The following is a 22,146-nucleotide window of genomic DNA, read 5'->3' on the forward strand; positions in this document are numbered from 1 at the left end:
CTGAGAAAGTTCTTCTGTTTCCAGTTCTTTTTTTTCAGATTTGTCTATTCCTTGAATAATTCATGTGTGCACTTACTACAAATTTCAGAAGAGTGTGTTTCTCCCACCTCTGGCCCCAGATTCCCTGATTTTGAAGCAACCATTCAAAAATACACAGTTTCTTGGGTATTTTTCCAGATATGTTTTATGCATCTACAAATGCATAAATTCATACAGCCCCTTTTTAAACAATTTATGGAAACATGCTTTACACAACAGCTCTGTACTTTGTTTATTTCACTTGCCATATCAGTGAGTTCCATATTGTAGGTACTGAGCTGCCTCATCCTATTCCATTGTATATGGCTGGTGTATAAGTTACCTGGTCCCCTATAGATGGACTTACTGTTTCTAACCATTTCCTATTATAAGAACTGTTGCAGTAAATATTCTTATACCTATTTCATTTTTCATATTAATTAATCCATGGATTCAACAAATGTTTATTGAGCATCTGCTACGCACCAGGCCCACTCTGGGCACGGGGGGTTGGGGCGTAGAGTAGTGAGCATGACCGACCCAGTCCTTGCATCACAGAGCTGCCATTCCACAGTGGAGGAGAGCCACAGGATAAATCCCTAGAAGTGAGTCACACTTCCTTTCAACTCTTCTGATGAAGTCAAGAAGGAAATCTCACTTTGGTGAGAAAGTCTCACTTTAGTGCCAGTATGTCTTTAATACTACCGCTCTCTAATACTTGTTAATCTCTTTGAGACCCAGAATGTTGGTCTCAGGTTAGATTCTTTGGCAGGCCCCAGAGTCTAGCTAGAGTTTAATAGTAATGTTTGGTTTTTATTGAATTTAGTTTTACATAGATTTTCCACCTACAGTCAAAATATGAAGGTTCCTTTCAAAATAATTTAAGTTCAAAAAAAAAAAAAAAGGTAAGTCCATTTAGAGAAGAATGTTAAAGAAATAACATAGGTGGGAATTCAGAGGTGGCAAAAACCCATGAAGGTGACATCCCAGTGACTGAGGTTAGGAAATCACTGATGGAAACAAAGCCAGGAGAAGAGATGAGGCTCTTTATACTGTATTTGATGTTGATTTTTGTTTCCTCACCCATCTTTGGTATTGAAATGGCCTTGCCTCCATGTTTCTTCCTAGGCAGCTTGTTTATCATTTATAATTTACTTGGTAATTCTTATGGTTAGATTTCACTGAGCTTCTCTGATTGTGAATGTTTGTTTCATTCTGTTTTTGATGAACTGTTACTGATTTGCATTCTCTCAGAAAATCTCTTTCACTTGAATTCCCCAGATACCCCAACCTCTTTGTCATTGCTGGCTCTGGAGATATTTGGAAACGCCTCCGCCAGAGGCATTCATGCAGCACCCTTAGTCAAATTTTTATAATCTGTTTGAGGCTTGCTAAACAATGCTCTTTAAAGTGTAATATGATGAAATAATCAGACCCAAGTAAGTCTTTGTGGCGATCTCAAAGCCAAAACCTTCTGAATGATCTCCACAACCACTAGTGGGACTGTAATCACCCACGGCTTGTCAGCTAAACACACAAACAATTAGCTTGGTGGTTGCAAATATAAACAAATGGACATTTCACAAATGAGCTCTTTCTGCCAAGTAGATGGGCAGAGGTTGTGGGCTGTGGTCAGAGGGTGGGCGGTGCCTCGAGGCCCTGGGGCAGAGAACCTAGGATGATAAGAGGGATGAGGTTGGGGGTGGTGGCAAGCAGGGCTGTGGGCCACAAAGGAGCATCTGAGAGCTTGGAAAATGAGAAACAAAAAAAATAAGGCCATGCATTAATGATTAAATCCTTGCGTTTTGAGATCTGATGGAAATTAACTGCTGATCATTAATTACTAAGGACCCACCATGTACCAGGCACCGATTTAAGCATTTTGAAAGTAGTAACTCAGTGCTTCTCAAACTTTTTGGCTCACTCAAGTTTTTGAAGACCCCCTCCCTCCCCAAAGAGCTTTTGTTTCTGTGGATAATATTTGGTGCTGTGATATTGAATAACTGGCTCTGTGGGAGAAAAAAATCCTGATTTGTAGTACTTGCCAGTTCCCATGGTGTAAGTACTTCCACTGTGGCCAATTTTAACATTCCCACCTGACGTAACCGAATGTGAAAGGAGAAAGATGTGCACAATCAGCTCTCCTAAGCCAGTGACTCCAGCCCATTGCTGGGATATTTATCAATATTTAAGGTAATAGAAATTAAAATTGAGAAAAAATGTAAACTATGCATCCATTTAAAATACTAACAAACCCATTACATGTTAATCCAAATCACATCAGTTGTGAAAATAACCGTTATTTTCCAAAATAAAAAATATTTCGTGAAAAGGATGACATTTTAAAAAATATTTTTGCAATTCCCTGTAATGTCTAGTTTCATCGAAGATAGCTGAATTCACACATCTTCTGCAATCTGTTGTGATGTCACATATCATATGGTCTCTGGAAAACACTGGAAGGCAATAAAGGTAAGTAATGTTTTACTATTACTATGAAAGTAGTTTTGACCTCTTGGACCCCCAGACAGTCCTGGGGACTCCCAGTGGTCCCTGGACCACCCTTTGAGAATTGCTGTACCAATGCATTTACTTTTTCCAAGCGGCCCAATGAGGCAGATTTCTTTCTTATTTCTTTATTTTACAAATGAGGAAACTGAGGCACAGAGAAGTTAGGTAACTTACCTGAGGGCACTTAGCTAGAAAGTGGCAAAGTCAGGATTCAAACAAAATCAGTTTATAGAGATGGGACTGAGTTGGTGACCGTCATTAGATGTGTGATCTTGGAGAAAATTAGTCTCTCTGAGTCTGAGGTATTGTCATTTGATTAAGCCATTGTCACCCTCTGGGCTTCATTAGACTTGACTTCCTCCCTAACACTCAGGTCTCACTGATGGGCCCCTCATCTGTGCTTCCTTTAGTGTTCCCTCTTTTTTCTGCCCACATACCACTTTATCCCACACTGTTGTGGCATCATTTAATTGTCCCCATTGGACTGTACACTCCATGAGGGGAGATACTGCATCTACCTTGATTACAATTTTTTTTTTTAATGGAGGTACTAAGGATTGAATCCAGGACCTTGTGCATGCTAAGTAAGCATGTGTTCTATGACTGAGCTATACCCCCAACCTGATGACAGTTGTTTTATCAGGGTCTGGAACAGGTGCTTGAAAATCTTTGCTGAAGAAAGAAATTAATAAATAAATGCATAGACATTTCACATGAAGGCAGGATGAGTCCCTCCTACCCAGGGTTCTCCTCTGTGGCTCCAGGGAGGGAGGGAATGGGCATAGAGGAGGGGAAGGGGGTTATAAGCACTTACATACACTTGCCCAAAAGTGTTGCATCATCATAGTCACAGAATGAACCACAGGCTACAAAAAGCCTCTTCCTAAAATCTCCAAAGCCATTCAGATCACCTCCTTTTTGCCTGCAGTCATCGCTACTCAATCTTCCCATCAGTTGGCATTCAGACACTCAGTTTAGCAGTCCCTCCAGATAGTTTTCATCCTTCTAGAAAAATCTCCATCTCCTCCTGTGCTGCTGGAGAGGGATGGGAAGCTCTCTGCCTCTTCCTTTCATATCCCAGGCTTTGTATGTTATCAGCAACCCCCCTACCCTTTTCTGTAAACCTTTTTATTTCATCACCTGTAGAAAGGGTAACAGTGAAGGTGTTCTTGTTCCAGCGTCCCATACCACTTGATGCCTAATTAGTGGCTGCATTTCTGGAGGCTCGTGACGCTGGGGAGATAGAGCCTGGCAGGTGGGAACCAGCTAGGTGGAGGAGCTAGGAGGGCTGGAGCCTCTCAGCTTCCTCTTTTGCTATCTATATATGGTCCTTTTCAGCAGTGTGACCTTCTAGGATTCTCAGAAGCTGCTGAAGAGAAGTGTAATTGTGGGGGAGGGGAGGAAGCAGCACAGAGACAATCAACCAGGATTCTGCCTGGAAGGTCATGGGGCTGAGCCCTGGCACCAGAGACCTTTAAGAAGAAGCAAAAAGGAACTGAGAAAACAGCCAGGAGTCGGCTCAGCCTGGAGTTCCTGGAATTCTGCTTTGTGTGTGTGCTTCCCGTGGCTGCCAAGGAGCCTTCTGACTAACAGGAGATGACACTGGGAAGGGAGAGGGCGGATAGAGAGACAGCTTGGGCTGATGGCTCTCCTGGGCACTGTCAGCTCTGCAGACCGGCTCCAGGTTTCCTCCGGGAGCCGGGAGCCGGGAGGGTGGGTGGCTGCCTACTCTACGAGAGGTGGAAAAAGTCTACAAGTCAGGTTCTCCTCCCACCCAGGATCAAGCTCTCTGCCCACCTGGTCTGCAGCCGGCAACCAAACTGAGGCCACTGTCTCCCAAAGGCCAGCTTTAAAACATGGCCTTTACCCAGAAGGGAACACCTGACCCCACGACCATTTTTATGATTCAGTACTTGTCATCTTGGAAGGCATCTAACCTAGCCTGGGCCACAGGACTGATGGGTTTCAGTAGGAGCAAGGAGGAGGAGGGAGCAGGAGCCCCAGTGGGGTCAGGGTGGGGTGGGCTTTTTAGCAATGGATACAATTGGAATCAGAATTATTCTTAGGGTTGCAGACAAACCCAAGGATCTGTTTTCCTCCCTCCACCCAATGTCAGTGCAAGTGAAATCTTGCTCAAATAAAAATCAAGGGTAGCCTTGGTGTACTGTCGCCTTCTCACACTCTACCCCAAGAGCCATTCACACACCTGTCTCTTCCTCTCACACATCCGAGCTCCCAGTGAACGGAGGGTGGGACTGTACTCCCCTCTGTATCCTGGTGTCCTGCCCTGGGCCTGGCACACTGGGAGGGCTCCTTAGGTGTTACGTGAATGAATGAGTGAATGAATAAATGAAGCCACAAACATGAGAAACTATAGTCAAGGATGGGGTGTTGTTGGGAGGAGGCAGTAAAGTCAGGAGGAGCTACAAGCAAAGGCAGACTGGGAAGAGGAGGTGGCGAATGCATGTGTCCTGCTGCTATGTACTGTATTTTAAAGGGCTCCAAGCAGCTTCTCCTCCTCCTTCTCCTCCTCTGACCCCCAGCTGCCCTGGTCTCTAAATGCTCAGATAAGATAGTTAATCCATCCATTCAACAATTATTTATTGAATGCCTGAGTTCTGCAGGCTTGGGAATGAGACTTCCACATTGCCTGCCTCAAGGGGCACCCAGTCTAGTGTCACTAAATAAGTAATAGCAATGAGCTGTGATGAGTGCTGTGATCTGGTGGGTCTCATGTTGCTGGGGTGACTGTACAATTTGGTCTCCTAACTAGGACACTATTGAGAGTAAAAGTGATTGAGTTCCCCAGGAAGCAGATTCTCAGATGACGATTCGTGTGTAGAAGGTTTATGAGGAGTGTTTTGGGGATCGACACCTGCGGAAAGGAAAGGACAGAAGCCAGACTGGTCAGAGGGAGAAGTTGAGATGGGACACAATTTGCATGAAGCCCTCAGCCAACCCTGCAGGGAGCCCAGAGCCGAGATGGCCCTTCGGCATCATCTCCAGCTGGGGTGAGGGGGCCTAGCTGGTCTAACATCATGTTGACCAGTCATTGGATACTGGCGGCCTCTGGAAGGAGGTGTGACCTTGGGTGAGGCTGTTTACTTCCAAGGCTGAGGCAATGCCTGAAGAGGGCTGACAGCTGAAGGCATCTTCTGGTAGCATTCCCAGCAACTAGAGATTTGGGTGGTGCCTCACCGCATCTGCCACAGGGGCACCGATGACAGCCATGTCAGGGCAACAGGTATAAACCAAGCTGTCTCAGATGCCCCCAGCAGGAGCACCTGCTGGGCGTTTCATCTGGAACCCTGTATCAGTGCAGGATGGCGTGAAGTTCCAGGCAACAGGAACTTCAGGGCTTGTTCAACCTGCAGCCTCTTTATCACTAGCCCTCCTCCTTTCCTTCATCTGTTTCCTTTGCATTAGAGGACCATTCAAGGCTTTTGCATGCATTATATCATTCACTTCATATGCATCATATCACTTAATTTGCCGTGAGGTTGGTATAATTATTATTCTCACCTCCAGATCCCGACCATCCAGAAGTCCTTTCACTGTGACCTCCAGAACAAAGCCCCAAACCGTTCACTTTCCCCATCTCCGTCTCTTTCCTAACTGCGGACATTGTTCTGATTTTGAACCAAGATGGCCAACAGTATGGAGCTGCTGAAAAGACAGGTGACAATGTGAACAAAAAAATTTCGAAGACCACCAAAGGAGCCTCAAGTAGAGCACATGAACTAAACGAATTTCAGGAAAGCCACAAATGTGATATTTGATCTGAAATATCATCACATTACCTGAAAGTTGAGAATATTCTCTCTCCAGAATAAACTGAGAGGCAGGAGAGGACAGTGGTTAGCGACATGGCTGCAGAGGTCAGAGGGCCTGGGTTCGTGTAACCTCGGGCCAGCTTCTTGACTTTTCTATGCTTCAGTTTCCTTGTCTGTGAAACGGAGGTGATGATAACAGAACTATTACACAGGGTTGTTAGGAGAAGTAGTGAGTCATAGGGATAAGACATTTAGAATAGTGCTTGGGACACACGGGAAACGCTTCTCCAGGGTTAGCTGTTGGTATTACCCTGTGGGCTACCAAAGATGGTCTACGTTCAGCCTGGCAGATGTGACTATTGGTACTCCTCCTGGTCCCCATCTTCCTTCTGCTCCTGTCTCCAATGTACCCTACCTCACTCCCACATGATGTCATTTATCCATTCAACACTTCTTGAGTGCCTACCTTTGAACCAGGCACTAAACTCTTGTTTTAGTCTTCTGCATCCCACAAGTCCCGCCTTGGGCTTGCTTTTGCTGGGGATGGGAGACCCTGTCCCTGCCATTTCTTGTTCATGCTCAGGGTCATCTAAGATGTAAAGCCAGTTTCCACATGGCCCAGATACCTCTTGTCCTCCCTTTTGGACCTTCAGCTGCTAGCTGGGAGTGAGCGTCATGAATGACCCCATGGCTCCTCCTTCTTAGACTCAAGAGGGTCAGTGGGAGGGGAGGCCCTTTGTAGCATGAGACCCTGCTCTCTCATGTGACTGCATTCTCCATGTGGCCGTGGCCTTGCATACTCCTGGCCTGTGCCTCCTTTTTCTGGATGTCTCTCCTGATGTCAGGAAAGGCCCTGGAAGGGATGAGGGTGGGGGGGGCAATAAACCAAAGAGAGCAGGGGCAGAGCAAGTAGAAGAAAGAATTGAGGCCAAGTGAAGCAAGAGGGCTTGAAAAGGAAGAAGGGAGGGAGGATGCTGATGACATTTGACATGAGTGAATGCATTGATGCCTTAATCTGAATAATAGCCCTGTGAGGTCAGTCCTATTATTTATCCCCATTTTACAGGGGAGGAGACTGAGGCAAAGATGGGTTATGAAACTTGCCCAAAGCCTTGTAAGTGGTAGAGCTGGAATTTGAGCTTAGAGAGTCTGACTCTACTCCCTGGATGGAGGACAATGCAGAAATTCCAAAAGGGCGTCCTGAGGAGGGCTTGCACCTGACATACAACAGGCACTCAGTGACGAGTGTTGAATGGATGAGAGTTCCGGGGTTTGAGGTTGAAGGTGATGAGCTGACTCTTTACATAAATCCTTGGTGTCTGTTGGCACAAGCTAGTGAAGCATCTTGTCCTCCCCACCCTGTAATTCCTCAGCCACCTTGATCAGGGCCCCCAAATCCATCAGCCAGAGGGAGACCTGGATTCACCAGCTGTGTGAAGAGGAAGATGGCTGTGGTGTGGGCACAGCTTGACATCAGTCACTTCCCACCCCTGGGACCAGAGGCAAGGAATTCAGCTTCACTTTCCTCTGTCAGAAAATAGGAATAGTAGGTCTGTCCTCATAGGGTTGTTGTAAAGATGAAATTGCACAAGGGCAGACCCCACACAGGGCAAGGAGGCAATAAACAGACACTCTTATACTGCGGTTCTTGGTCACGAGCCTGCTGCACAGACGGCTAATGGGGTCTTTATGGTTGACAAAGCCCTTTCTGCTCCCATCTCAGCCTGACTTGGATCCTCTTAGCAGGCAGGCAGGCACTGCAGAACCTCCCTGTCTATTTCACAGATGAGCAAACTGAAGCCCAGGAGGTCAGAGAGGCCTTGTGGAGGGCTGTGGGGGGCTGTCAGGAAGAGAGAGCGCCCTCTGGGTCCCAGAGCCCAGTGTGCCTGCCTGCCGGCCCCTCCTCCCTCAGCTGCTGAGCCCATCAGCACAGCAGGGATCTGCTGGCCCATAACTGGTCCCCATGTCCCTTTCCAGCAGCAGACTGACCTCTTCCTTTGGAGAAAAACAGGAAGCTGGGCTCTGCCAGGAATCAGAACACACCCTTCCTCAGCCCTGGATGGGAGGGAGGATGCTGCAATGGTCGGGAGCACTGGGGACAGGGCACCAGACAGCGTGTGAGTGAGGTGGGGGCTCTGCTGGCCAAGCCAGGGTGGCCTGGACCTCACCACCTTGCTGAGGGACTTGGCTCAATAGGCTGGGCTTGCTCTGACCTTACTTTGCTGAGCACCCCCAGGGACCAAGAGGATGTGGGAATATGGGCCTTTCTCTCCCACATGGGGACAAAATTGTGAGACACCAGAGCCACATATGACTTTTGCCTTTGTGGGCTCCTTCCTCCATAAAAGATACTGAAAAGTATATGATACAACTGAGATAAACAACAAGGACCTACCATATAGCACAGAGAACTATATTCAATACCTTGTAATAACCTATAGTGAAAAATAATCTGAAAAAGATTAGATAAATATATATGTATAACTGAATCACTATGCTGTACACCTGAAACTAACACAGCATTGTAAATCTACTATACGTCAGTTAAAAACACACAAACCTATAATGAAAAAGAGTATGAAAACGAATATGTGTGTCTATGTATGACTGAAACATTATGTTGTGCACCAGAAATTGACACGACATTGTAAACTGACTATACTTCAACAACAACAACAAAAGAATTCCAGAAAAAAAAAACCCAAACACAAATCTCAAAATAGATACATATGATATGACTGCCTTGGTATGAAAATGAATATAATCCAAGATGGATTCATGATTATACATTCATTATTTTATTCAAGTTATCTTTTGATTTTAAAATAAATAAAAATGAAAACATTGGCATGGGCCCCTGGAAGTACTGTGGGCCCTGAGCCTAAAAGATAAGGCAGCTCTGTAGGGGAAGCTTCTCGTGCTTTCCTGTCCCGCAGAGGCTGAGCTCCCCCCAACATGACCCTGAAGCACGGGGATTAGCTCTGAAATGTTAGAGGGGAATGCCTGGCTCAGCCTCGAAATAGAACCTCGCTGAGCCTCAGTTTCTCTTCTGTAGAATAAGGAGATGAGACTCAGATCCTGTGAAGTGTCTGCCCAGGACCTGCCTGGAGGGCCCCCTCCCTCTGCCGTTTTCACAGTGTGTGTGAGCCTCAGAGCCCAGCTGCAAGGTGCCTAGCTTTGGGGTTTGTTTCCCACATCTTTAACTTCCCCCTCCTCTCCTGTCTGTCCTGCGTGGACCCCTACGTCAGAGTCAGACCCAAGGTAACAATGAATCTAATGAATCGTGTGGGTCCAGTTCACAAACCACTTCACCCCATAACCTCATCAATCCTCACAACACCCCGTGAAAAATGTCTTATGTGATTATTCCTCCTGATTTCTCCGAAAGGATAGTAACCATCAGAGGTTAGGTAACTTGTCCAAGGTCACAGCTGGCAGGGACAGAGCTGAGAAGAGTTAGCTCTGTCAATTTTGACCTCAGTTGGCTCTGTTAAACCTGACAACTAGTGTGTGTGTGTGTGTGTGTGTGTGTGTGTGTGTGTTGGCTTTTGTGACAAGGTAGGTAGCAAGGATTGGACTGACTGTGGAAGGGCTCAGGACCTTTCTGGGATGTGCTGACAGGGGGTTCATAGGTATAACAGGTCTCTTGTTGTCCCTTACGGGGTCCCCGAGGATCTAGACTTTTGTCTTTGCCCTGCTTCAGACACACCCCTCCCTCCCCCCTCCTCCCTGTGCTCCTGCTCCTCTTACTAGCTGGGTCCTTACTGGCAACATAGTTAGGCACCTACTGGGTGCAGAACCCAGGGAAGAAAGTGGCTTAAGAGCTGCTGCTATTTTATATTAGAGTTCTAGAGCCATCTTTAATTTTTTAACTTGTTATTGAAAAACAATTTCCTATCTTCAAATATACATAAATTCACATATAGGAATATATTAAAAAGCTGACACTCATGTTAGATTTCAGTTAAAGAAGTCTTAGGCCCAAGATGAAGAAGTCCCAGCTCATAAATATTGTTTAAGTATAAAAGCTGACTACTGGGTAGTGTATAGAGAACTGTTTTTAAAGACTTTGAGAGAGAGAGTGAATTTCCAGCTGGCAGGGATGGTTTGGGTTAAGGTTTTTATTTCTGTGATGTTTCTAATTAAAAACTTCCAAGCTCCTCTAGCTGAATTGGGCCACTTTGGTATGTCGTTATTTTGGTATTTCCTAAGAATCTGAGCTGGGGCCGGATGACAAATGTACTCCTCAGCCCTTTACCCATGGACTCCGTGGGCTTGTGGCCTGAGATACCACTGGTCCAGACCCTCCTTTGCCAGAGGAAGAGGCTGGAGGGGGCAGGTCACCCAGCTGGTAGGTGCTGAAATGGAGGATGAATCCACTTGCTGGGGGTGGGGGGGCGGGTTCTTAATGATCCAAATCCAATCCTGTCACTGTCCTGCCTGAAGCCCTCAGGGGCCCCCTCTGGCTCTCCCAGCAGCCCACTTGTGCCCCTTCCCAGCCCAGTGGGACCATGCCCCTTGCCTGCTGGAACCAGCTGGTTCTTATTCCACATCTCACTTCCTTCTTCTCTGGCTGAAGCAGGCTCACTGTTACTCCCTGTTCCAGCCTCCTGGTGGCCTTTTTCACAGCCTTCAGCATCTGGAAATGACCCGTTATGTGCACAAGTGTTTGAGTAGAGTCTTTGAACTGAGTCCTTCTGCCTCACTGGGCTGTAAGCTCCCCAAGGGCCAGGTGTTGTCCTGTCCTACACCCAGCGCCCAGCCCAGTGCCCAGCCCACAAGAGGCACCAGGGAAATAGTTCTTGAAGCCATTATTATATGTAAGCATACAGTATTAATAAAATAGGATAATGACTTCAACAACTGTTTACAGAAAGATAGGCTTAGGAGTCACACAGACCTGGGTTCATGCTCCATCTCAAGCAACTCTCAGGTTTGTCATCTTCAAAGCGTGGGTAATAATCCCACCTGGCTCACCGGACAGCTGTGGGGAAAGTGAGATGACACTTAGCAGAACGCCTGTTGGGGCAGAGCACGTGCTGAACAAATGCAAGGAGAGCAAGTTGCTGTGATGGGGGTTCCCTCTGATGACGAGGGTGGGTGAAGGCCCCGGACACATTGTACAAGATCACACAGCTTTGTCTATGTCAGTGGTGGACATCCATTACAACCACGGCCGTTCTACCCTGTGCTGGCTCCATCTGATTTAGAGTGGCTTTACTGCCATGGTTCCCAAACTTGGCTACATGTTGGAATCAAAGAGGGAGTTAAAAAAACTCCTACTGCCTGCGTTTGGCTCCAGAGCTTCTGATGTAATTGACCTGGGGCATGACCAGGACATCAGGATTTTTTTATTTTTTTTGATAGAGGTCTTGGGGATTGAACCCAGGACCTGCTGTATGCTAAGTGGCTCTACCTACCACTGAGCTATACACCCCCTACCCAACCAGCTGGGACTTTAAGAATGACCTCAGGTGATTCTACCATGCAGCCAAGGGTGAGACCCGCTGCCTTACCCCAGGTGTGACTTCAGTGGCCTCCTACCTTCTCACCACCTTCTTCCCACCTGCCTGAAATTCAGACACAGCACAAAGGCTTTTGTGGCATGATAGAGATAAATGGCTTAAAATGCAGAGAATGAATTGAGAGAAAAATGGCTGAATCTCTTTCCTGCACATGCTCTCTCAGTCAGCTGTCAGGTTCTTTTCTGACTTCCTGTCAGGAAGAGGATTAGAGCAGAGGGGCTGGGCCCTGGGAGTTGGAAGGGAAAGGGAGAGAGGATCTGGTGTCTGGAGACCCATGTCCTAACCTCAGTTTTCCCACCATCTAAATATGGACAAATCACCCCTTCCCTCCAATCTAGGTCTCAGTTCCCTCTCCATGAAATGACATTCCTTTGAAAGCCAACATCTTGGAGCTAGGGCCAGTTCCACAGTCCCTAAGAACCAGCCTTCCAGCAATCCTAAAGCCTGCTCATCCACATTGATTTCTTAGACTCTAGCTTGCCCTGCTTTCTGAAGTTTATTTAACACAAGTGATTATAAAGCTTAATTCCCAGAAGACATCATTGTACTTTTGACGTTATGAAGCAACTCATAGTAAACTTATGAGGTGATGATAAGTAGAGGTCATGGGGGGATCAGCTTTTTATTGCATAGATGAGAATCTTCTATAATCAGCTGGGGGCTTATCTGCAGTTAGATGTTGCCTAAGAGAGTGAACTCGTTTCCTCTCGAGCAGATCAACAGGGAGCTACTGTAATAATTTTTGCACAAGTTATTTAAAGGGAGCCCCATTCTTTTTCTTGTGGTCACCAATTAACTGATGAGATTTTGTAGTTCCTGGAAAAAAAGAAGAAATGGAAGTTCCAAGGAAGAGACAGGAGGCCTAACAAACTCTTTTAATGAGACACAGAATAAGCAGGGTTGAGGTAGGGAAATACCTTGGAAGCAGCCTGGAGGGTAGGCCCTGGAAGGTGTCCCTGGGCAACTATTCTTGCTTTTCAGATCTTTTTCCAAGGTCAGGGCTGAGGACCTTCCAGCCACAGAGCCCAGTCAGGCTCCAATTATTGCACAAATCACAGACATCTAGTGCCAGCCCAATCAGGCCCAAGCCCAACTTTTTTGAATGTTAAAACTTCACATTTGAGGTCAAGCTCTGTTGGACACAGAGAGGAAGGGTATTTGGGAAAGGACAGACTTTTCCCAGAAACTCTCTGACACCCAGCCCGCCTCTCCCCAGTTCAGATTTGGGAGCACATCCAAAGGCACCATCATGAAGATGGCTCAGATACCATGGGGAAGCTTCTAGATGACATGTATTTAATCACCTCAAAATATGCATTGTCTGAGTCTCCTTGTGTCTAGCACTGAGTTAGATGCTCATGTAGGAGCTGGGAGGTAAGGAAACTTGGCATTATCCCTATGAGTGGAACAATTCTGTGTACCAAGCACTGTGGATTCAGTCTGGGGAATCAGACATGGGAAAGACCTGCCTCTACTCTGGAGGGGTTCATAGTTCATGGGAGAGACAAACAACAGACCTGGCTCAACTCTCCTGCTCCAGGACTAGACCCCTCCTGGACAGACCCTGGCTCTTTGTCCCACACACAGTGATCATTAAGCCTCTCTGCACTATTGCACCCTCCCATTTCCCACTGGCTGCTTAATGGGCTATCTGATCGACCCATCCTCCAAATAATAATTTATCTTGATTATTGTGTTTTTTGGCACTTCCTGAAATTTTTGCTCTTGAGACAAATGCCTAACTCATCTAACCCTAATTTAGGCCTGGACAGACCTCTGACATGGCCACACATATTCAAGCAGCTGCAGGTCAGAGGAGTGAGTGCTTGGAACAAAGCCCTGTGAGAGTTCAGAGGAATACTGAGTAATTCTGGGGGCAGGTTTCCCAGGGTGTGCTCTGTGAAACATCAATCCTGTGAGGTGCTCCTCCCCAAAGAAAAGATTTTGTGGGCAAATAAGTCTGGGAAACAGTGCATACTTTAGCCTTCCCTTTAGAAATTCACAAGGGACATGAACACACTGAAGGTTCTGAGACCCCTGTATGAAGAAATATGACTTTCCTAGCCCATCCTCTGTGGCTACTTAGCTGGGTCTGCTTGGGTAGGTCTATCAATGTTTCTTACAATGAAATGAGAGGCACACATCTCAGAACCTCTTGGGGAGTGCTTGTCAGAAATACAAAGTCACCAGTCCTGCTGCAAACTTTCTGAGTCAGTGTCTCAGGAGCCAGGACCCAGGAATCTGCTTTGAATGAGTTCCCAGTTGATGGTGATGCATGCTCAAGACGAGAACCTCAGATAAACCTTCCCAGGCCTTGGCTTTTTCTCAGAATGTTGTAAAGATCTAGAGATAAGCTTGACCAAAAGATCAGTCATAAAGAAACCTAGACACTTCTAACTCATTCTATGAGGCCAGCATTGCCTTAATAACAAAACCAGGCAAAGGCACCACAAGAAGAGAAAACTACAGACCAATATATATAATGAATATAGATGAAAAAATCCTTAACAAAATACTAGCAAACCAAACCCAGCAACGTATCAAAAGGATAATACACCATGACCAAGCGGGATTTATCCCAGAAATGCAAGATTGGTTTAACATCCAAAAATGAATTAATATAATATACCATATCAACAGAATTAAAGATAAAAGCTATATGATTATCTCAATACATATAGAAAAAGCATTTGACAAAATCCAACACCCCTTCATGACAAAACACTCAAGCTAGGAATAGTAAAGAACTTCCTAACTTGGTAAAAGGCATCTGCAAACCCCACAGTTAACATATTCAATGGTGAAAGACTGAATGGTTTCCCTCTAGGATCAGGAACAGAACAAGGATGTCCCCTCTTGCCTCTCCTATTCAACACAGTACTCAGCAAAGGGTAGAATGGTGGCTGCCAGGGGCTGAGGGAGGGGAAAATTGGGAGCTGTTGTTCAGTGGGTGTGAAGTTTAAGTTATGCAAGTTGAGTAAGTTCTACAGATCTGCTGTGTATAACACGGTGCCTAGAGTTAACAATACTATATTGTGCACTTAACATTTTTAAGAGGGTAGATCTCATGTGAACTGTCCTTACCAAACCAAACAAAAGGACACAAAGAAACTTTTTGGAGATTTACTATCTTGACCATAGTGGTGGTTTCATGGGTGTACGTGTATGTCCAAATTTATCAAATTGTATAATCTACATTTTTTGTATGTCAATTACACCTCAATAAAGCTATTTTAAAAACCACATAAAATTGGAGGCTCTAGTCAGGGCAATGAAGGAAGAATATAAAGTAAAATTCATCCATATTGGAAAAGAAGAAGTAAAACTATATTCTCAGATAACAGGATCTTTTATGTAGAAAATCCTAAGGAATCCACTAAAAACTATTAAAATTAATAAGCAAGTACAGCACAGTTTCAGAATATTAAACTCAGTTGTACTTCTATGCACTTGCAACAAACAACCTGAAAATAAAATAAAGAAAATAATTCCATTTACAATAGCCTAAGAATAATAAAATACTTAAGATAAATTTAACAAAAGAAGTGCAAACTTTATACTCCTGAAAACTACAAAACATTGCTGAAAGCTGTTAAAGAAGATCTAACTTCTTTAATAAATGAAAAGACATCCCATATGTGTGGATTAGAATGCTTAATACTGTTGAGATGATAAATTTTATTTACAGATTCAATGAAATTCTTATTGAAGTCTTAGCTCTCTTATTTCCAGAAATTGTTTCATATGAAAATTCAAGGGATCCAGAAGTCAAAACTATCTTGAAAAAGAATGGAGTTGGAGAACTCACAATTCCCAATTTCAAAACTTACTGCAAAGCTACAGTAATAAAGACAATGTGGTACTGGCATAAAAACAGCTATAGAGATCAAAGCAATTGAATTGAGAGTCCAGAAATAAACCCTTACATTTATGGTCAATTGATTTTTGTCATGGATGTCAAAGCAATTCAATGGGGAAAGAATTTCAATATAGATGCTGGAACAACTGGATATCCACATTTAAAAGAATAAAGTTGGATTCCTACTTCACACTATATATAAGAATGAATTCAAAATGGATCAAAGACCTAAATGTGAGAGCTAAAATTGTAAAACTCTTAGAAGAAAACAGTTTGGGATAAATCTTCATGACCCCAGATTAGGCACTGGCTTCTTAAATGTGACACCAGAACATGAGCGACACAAAAAAAAAAAGAAAAAATTCATTAAACTGGACTTTATCAAAATTTAAAACTTTTGTACTTTAAAGGATACCACCAAGAAAGTGAAAGACAACCCATAGAATGGGAGAAAATATTTGCAAATCATGTATCTGACAAGGGCTTAGTACCCAGAATATATAAAGAACACTTAGAATTCAATAATAAAAAGACAGATAACCCAATTTAAAAATAGGCGAAGGATACCATATGATAGCACTCATATCTGGAACCTAAAAAAAAAGAAGACAAATGAACTTAAATATAAAACAGAAACAGACTCACAGACATAGAATACAAACTTGTGGTTGCCAGGGGAGAGGTGGGTGAGAAAGGATAGACTGGGAGTTTGAGATTGGTAGATACTGATGGGTATATATAAAATGGATAAACAAGTTTATACTGTATAGCACAGGGGAATATATACAAGATCTTGTGGTAGCTCACGGGGAAAAAGAGTATGAAAATGCATATACGTATATTCATGTATGACTGAAAAATTGTGCTTTACACCAGAAATTGACACAGCATTGTAAACCAACTATAACTCAAAAAAAAAAAAAAATAGGTGAAGGATCTGAATAGACATTTCCCTCAAAAGATAGAGCCAATAAACACATGAAAACCTACTCAATGTTCTAGTCATAAGGAAATAAATGCAAATCAAAACGGTAATGAGATACTACTTCTCACGCACTAGGACAGTAACAGCAACAACAGTGACAGACAGTAACCACTGATGTGAAGAAGCACGTTGCTGGGGGGAATACAGATGGTTCAGCTTCTTTGGAAAACAAAAACTCATCTAACCCTAATGGAGGCCCCAATAGACCTCTGACTAATGGCAACGCAAACACAAGCAGCTGCAGGCCAGAGGGATGAGTTCCTCCAAAGGTTACACACAGGGTTACCATATGATTCAGTAATCCCACTCCTGGGTTTGTACCCAAGAGAATTAAAAACATACATTCATGCAAAAACTTGTGCACAAATGTTCATAGCAGTATGATTCAGAATAGCCCCAAAGTGGAGACAACCCAAATGCCCATCAACTAATGAATGGATAAATAAAATGTGGCATATCCATATAGTGGGCTGTACGATGAAATATTATTCAGCAATAAAAAGGAATGAAGTACTGATTCATGTTATAACATGGAGGAACCTTGAATACAGTATGCTAAGGGAAAGGAGCCAGACACAAAAGGTTACATGCTGTATAATCCCATTTATATGAAATGTCCAGAAAAAGGAAATCTATAGAGACAGAAAGTAGATTAGTGTTTGCTTAGGGCTGGGGCGAGGGAATGGGGAACAAATGCTAAAGGGTATGGGGTTTCTTTTTGAGATGATGAAAGTGTTCTAAAATTGACTCTGGCAATGGTTGTACAATTCTGTGAATACACTAAAACCCACTGTGTTGTACACTTTAAATGGGTGAATAGCATGGTATGCAAACTATATCTCAATAAACTGTTACAAAAAGAAAAGAAACCTGGAGGTGGAACTCCAGTTGTACCCTCTGACTGATAAAGTTCGTCAGCTTAGACACAAACAGAAAGAGACCAAGTATGAATTATTACCTACAGCCTCTTGCTTCCTCAGTAGGTTTTCCCTTGCTTTGCGCCACTCACCCATGACCACACTTGTGGACCTAGCATAGGAACCCTGGTTGCAAACCCTAGGCTGGTGCTCCATGTGGTCCTCAGTTTTGTTGCCTCTGCCTAATTTTCAAGATCTCATATACCCCAAGAAACATTTATTTAGAATCTGTGTTCCGCAAAGCACTTTAAGGAAAAGAAATGTAACCATTGCCTTCAATTTCTTGCAGCCTCATAGGAGAGATAAGACCTACCATTTAGGATCCACTCTGTTGATGTAAGAGAAAAACCCAAAATACCAATGGCTTAAACAAGATAGGTCTTATTATGCTCACACTAAACAGAAGCCTGGAGGCGGGTAGTCCAGGGCTGGTACTGTCTGTCCTCATGGGGTCAGTGGGAACCCAGTCTCTATGTTTTTCTGTTTTGTTCTAGCACATGATTTCCCAGCCCAAGGGTCACTTCCTGGGCCAGGATGGCTGCAGAAGTGGGTTGAGAGTGAATGGGAATTGGGTAGAGGGAGCAAAGAAACGGCACAGTAGTTGGATGTTCATATGGGGTCTAAAGAGGAATTTGAAAAGACAGGAGATAGCAGAGGCAAGTCAAGTGACCTGATTTGGGAGAATTTAGTGATGACTGGGGATAGACCACCTCAGGAGTCCAGTTCTTGAGAAGGTGAAAGGAGATGGCATCTATAGTCCATGTGGAGCAAATGGTCTTGGAGAGGAGCAGGGACACTCTTCCAGTTGTCACAAGAATAAGCAGAACCTGGTACAGATGGAGCAGCAGAGAGATGAGGGTGCTCCTGAGGGATTACTTCCATCTTCTAACTGAAGCTGTCTTCCCCCCAGCCCACTATTTATTTCTTTTGTCCTTTCTTTTTACAAGCATTTATTGAGCACCTACTACATGCCTACTGTTCTGGGGGCTGAGGTTACAGCAGTGATTAAACAGACAAGAACAACTCATGGAGCATACATTCTCCTGGGAGTAGAGAGTCAACTAATAAAGTGAATAAGTAAGTTTTATTGATGTTAGAAGGTAGTAAATGCTACAGGGAAAACTAAAGCAGGAAAGGAGGTAGGGTATTTTGGTAGGAAGGAAGGAAGGAAATAAGAAAGAGGGCTGTGGAGAAAAGGTGATGGGGTGACTGGATTGGAGATGTTGGAGCATTGGTGCACTGAGAAAATGAGAGTCAGAGCTGGAGGGAAGGGTGATGGGATGCCTGAAATCAAGATGTCAGAGGTAAGACAAGGTCTAGAATGTGCTATGGGAATGGGTGGCTGAGTTGGTGTGGAGGAAAATACCTTTGGAGGTGAGGAGGTCAAGTAACTGAGGCCAGAGTCTTGAAAAATCATCCCTGTGGATGATGAGGTCACGAAGGTTGACAGAGTGTGGGAGTGACGTGGAGTCTGTGCCTGGTGCTAAAGTTCCCAATGAACTAGGAGGCTGGTCAGGAGGCAGGTGGTTGAGCTGGGGAGAGGCATGGAGGGTGGGCCAGTTGGTATGAACTTTGGAGGAAGTAGAGTTTTTAAGGGAGACAAAAAGAGAAATGACTTTGAAGGAGCAGTGGAGAGTAAGGGAAACACCTGCCCGCCCCCACCTCCTGGCTCAGAGGTGCTTGGGATATGACAGAAAAAATAGCTTCATCTTGAGTAGGAGACAGTATCTCAAGGGATTGTTTAGTTTCCATTAGGGCCAGGAGGTAGGGAGAAATTTCTGGAGGAGATTGAGGGTACAGTAGAGTGGGAGTTCCAGGAGCTTGGGAAGGGTTTGGAAGGGTGAGGAGAAAGATTGAGTATCTTGGGACGAGTGTCTGTGATGATGGATCAACAATGACTTCTTTCAGTGAACAATGTGAACAAGGATGTGGGCCCTAATGGGATAGTCTCAGTGGTCTCTTAGAAGGAGGGAAATTGGTTCAGATTGTGCTGATGGAGATTTGCTTGTTTTGCTTTTTTTCCCAAAACATTTATTATGAAAATTTTCAAACATACTAAAAATTTTAAAAAAGGATTGTATGTGAGCTCTCATATACCTACTACCTAGATTCTACAGTTAACATTTTGCTCTGCTTAATCACACGTCTAAGTGGGGAGGATATAGTTCAAGTGGTAGAGCGCATGCTTAGCATGCATGAGGTCATAGGTTCAATCCCCAGTACCTCCTTTAAGAATAAATAGTAAATTCTAAATAAACCTAACTACCTCTTCCCACCAAAAAAATAAATAAGATAAATAAATTTTATTAAAAAACCACAGTAATTATTTTTAAAAAATCACACATTTATGTATCTCTCTTTCTCTCCCCATCTATCTGTCCGTCCAGCCACCCACTCCATCTGTCATTCCATTAAAAAATTATTTTGAGTCATTTCAAAGAAAGTTACAGACATCAGCATATTTTACCCCTAAATACTTCTGGATATCTATACTTAAATAGAGTTCAATATCTGTTTATCTTTTTCAGGTAAAATTTACATCCAAGAAGTGCACAAATCCTAATTCTACATTAGGTGAATTTTGACAGATGCCTTTACCTTTATAACTCAAACTCCAGTGAAGATGTAATACCTTACCATCACCCCAGAAAATCCCCCATGCTCTTTCCCAGTCAGTCCCTTCCTCCTCCGACCCAGCTAGCCACTATTCTGATTCTTTCACCATAGACTAGTTTTGCCTGTTTGAGGACCTCATATAAATCAAATCATATTGTATGTACTTCTCTGTGTCTAGCTTCTTTCTCTCAGCATAATGAGAGGTTCATTCATGATGTTGCATGTATTGGTAGTTAATCCCTTTTTATTGCTAAGTAATATCCCATTGTATGATTATATCAAAAGAATTATTTATTCTCCTGTTGAGAGTCACTGGAGTGGCTTCTAGTTCTTAGAGATTATGAATAAAGTGCCAGTGAACATTCTTGTATGAGTCTTTTTGAAGACGTATGCTTTCATTTCTTTTAGGTAAATACCTAGAAACGAAATTGCTGGATTATGGATGGTTTTTATTGTAAGAAACTACCAGACCTTTATCCAAAGTAGTTGTACCATTTTACATTCTTACCAACAATGTATGAGAGTTCCGGTTGTTCCATATCTTTGCCAACATTTCATGATGTCACTCTTTAATTTTAGTTATTCTGGTATATGTAGGTTAATGCCTTGTGGGTTTTATTTTGCATCTCCCTAATGACTAATGATGTTAAGAGTTTTTCACATGCTTCTTAGCCATTTGTATACCTTCCTTTGTGAAGTTTTATTCAAATCTTCTGTCTGTTTTAAAAATTGGATTATTAATCTTTTTATTATTGATTTGTAGGGGTTCTTTATATATTTGGCATACAAGTCCTTTGTCAGATATGTTTCACAAATATTCTCTCACAGTCTAAGGCTTGTTTGCTTTTCTTAATGGTGTATTTTGATGAGCAGAAAATTTTTATTTTTATGAAGTCTATTTATCAATCTTTTAAAAAATAGTTATTGCTTTCTATGCTCTATTTAAAGATATCTTTACCTACTCCCAAGTCCCCAAGATAGTCTCTTATGTTTTCTTCTAGAATTTTAGCATTTGATTGAGGTCTATGATCCATATCAAATCAACTTCTGTGAATGGTGTGAGGGAGGGAATAAAGTTTATTTTTTTCTACATGAATTTTCAGTTGTTCTAACACCATTTGTTGAAAAGACTTCCCTTTTCCCTTCGGATTTCTTTGGTGACTTTACAAAAATATCAAATGACTGTTTAATTGTGGGGCTATTTCTGGTTTCTCTATTCTGTTCCATTGTCTATTTCTTTACTGTTATGACAGTGCCACAATGTCTCAGTTACTGTAGCCTTATAAATCATGAAGACAGGTAGAGTAAATTCTCCAATTTGTTCCTCTTTTTCAAGATGCTTTGGGTACCCTAAGTCCTTTGCCTTTCCATAACATTTTTAGAATCAATGTGTCAATTTCTACAAAAGCATCTGCTGGGATTATGATTGAAATTGAGTTGCGTCTAAAAATCATTATGGAGGGAACTGACATCTCAATAATATCGAGTCTTCCATTCCACGAACACATCGCTCCATTTCTTTAGGTCTTCTTAAATTTCTCTCAGCAATATTTTGTAGTCTTCAGTGCAGAGGTGTTACACATAATTTGTGAAATTTTTTCCTAAGTATTTCATGCTTTTTTAAAATGCTATTGCAAAGGGAAAATTTTAAATTTCATTTTCTATTGTTGGCAGCAGAGCCGAATGCCAGAACAGTGACAGAAAAGACAGCCCATCAGGAGAGCCGAGGTGTGGGAAGTGGGGGTGGGGGAGGTGCCATCTATTTACAGGCAATTGTAGAGGGTCTAGGAGGCCATGTGATGGGAGGGATAAAAGGGCACAATGTAGGTGGAAGACCGACTTCCTTCCTCTATCTTGTTCCTGAGAAGGGATGTTCTTCCCTAACACTCTCCTGGGAAGAGAAGGCAGGGCAGTGCCAAGGGGCCTTGGGAAAGTGCCCATG

General features: G+C 43.4%; 1 long non-coding RNA gene across 1 annotated transcript in view; it reads left to right on the forward strand.

Annotated features, from left to right (window-relative positions):
- LOC105094404 (uncharacterized) overlaps window positions 1-22,146 on the forward strand; it is a 33,508-nt gene that overhangs the window by 8,233 nt on the left and 3,129 nt on the right. Inside the window, exon 3 of the long non-coding RNA XR_837660.3 lies at window positions 2,397-2,490. This is a non-coding gene — a long non-coding RNA (uncharacterized LOC105094404). The remainder of the gene's footprint in view (window positions 1-2,396; window positions 2,491-22,146) is intronic.

Source organism: Camelus dromedarius, chromosome 16 (genome assembly GCF_036321535.1).
Source record: "Camelus dromedarius isolate mCamDro1 chromosome 16, mCamDro1.pat, whole genome shotgun sequence".
NCBI classification, from domain to species: domain Eukaryota; kingdom Metazoa; phylum Chordata; class Mammalia; order Artiodactyla; family Camelidae; genus Camelus; species Camelus dromedarius.